The sequence below is a fragment of the Poecilia reticulata genome, linkage group LG9 (assembly GCF_000633615.1).
Source record: "Poecilia reticulata strain Guanapo linkage group LG9, Guppy_female_1.0+MT, whole genome shotgun sequence".
NCBI classification, from domain to species: Eukaryota; Metazoa; Chordata; class Actinopteri; order Cyprinodontiformes; family Poeciliidae; genus Poecilia; species Poecilia reticulata.
The window spans coordinates 1516021-1517418 of NC_024339.1; positions in this window are offsets into that span (position 1 = coordinate 1516021).

The following is a 1398-nucleotide window of genomic DNA, read 5'->3' on the forward strand; positions in this document are numbered from 1 at the left end:
TTGATTAACTGATTTAAAACAGCTGCTCTACTGATGACTTGGTGGACGGGTTGTTTAGTGCCAACGGAACCAAAACACACCGAACTGCGCAGCACATGTTAAGGTTATCAAAGTCAATAGCAGGCTAACAGTTAGGCTAGTAGGTATAACTGACCCACTGCTCACTTGTTCAATGTTTTATTTAAATTAAAACTTTTTCCTCACCTGTGAAATCTGAAGCCCTTATTACCATTATCTATGGCTGAATTAACTGCTAAACATAGCGTCTGTTCTGATTCTTTGCGTGATTGTAGTAGTTTCCTGACCACCAATATTCCTGATTCAATGGACAGAAATGGTGCATGTGTGACTTACGATAAATCATGTAATGTCCAGTCCAGTAACATATATATCCATCAATGCTGTTGTCTCGCGCTGTCCTTCTCTCGCACTTCCCGCTACTTAGCACTTGGTGTCAGGTTACATTGTGTTGCATTCAATGTTGTCGGAAAAAAGAGTTTCATGTGCTTAATGTCCGATTTGCCATAACTATTTATTGAATTCATTGTCGCCAGCTGGGGTGGCAACAGGGGTGGCAAGGCTTTCGTTTGGGGTGCCACCCCAGTAGATCCGCCCCTGGATGTGACCTTAACATACATCCACAGTTGTGCCTCCTACAAAGCCTCCAAAGTCATCATCTGGGCTTCCCCACATAGAGATAGTTAATGTTCTGGATGAAAACTTCTGATTTTGAAGACATTGATAAATACATCTTTGACATATTTTTTCTCTCCTTCTTTTTGGCATTTATACCAACCACAAATAACTTTGGTAATTCAAACCAAGAAAGTTTGTTCTAATCTGGAGATAGGCTTCAGCCCCTCTTGACCCTGCGAGTATAAGTGTGTTATGATAATGGATGGTTTCACCCAGCTACAAGGTAAAAGCACAGTSTAGCTATTGAATGTGTTTGAGTAAAAACCGTTTTGAAAATAGGACATTTTCTGAAGGACAATGATTGACTTGAGGCTGCTGTTTACACAGAATGTACCGTCACATTACGACAAGGACAAGCACCAGCAGAGTTGAAATATTTGYTTTCACTGCTTTCACAAAAATGAAATAGTCACTGCGAACATCACTGACTTTCACATTCAGTGGACGACCCTCTGAAAGGAACAGAAATCCATTATTAAGGACACATAAAACATTTAGAAGGACATGCGGTGAGATTTTCAAGGTTCAAATKGACTATTTACAACCACAGAAAATACCATTACTCACACACAGGCAAGTTTGTGCTTTTAGCCATATTAGCGCTACATACTAACTTCCATTCTTTTTAGTTCCTGTATTTATGCCTGACCCTAACCTAAACTTAACCCCTAACCCTTACAGGACATCTTCTTATGAGGTACA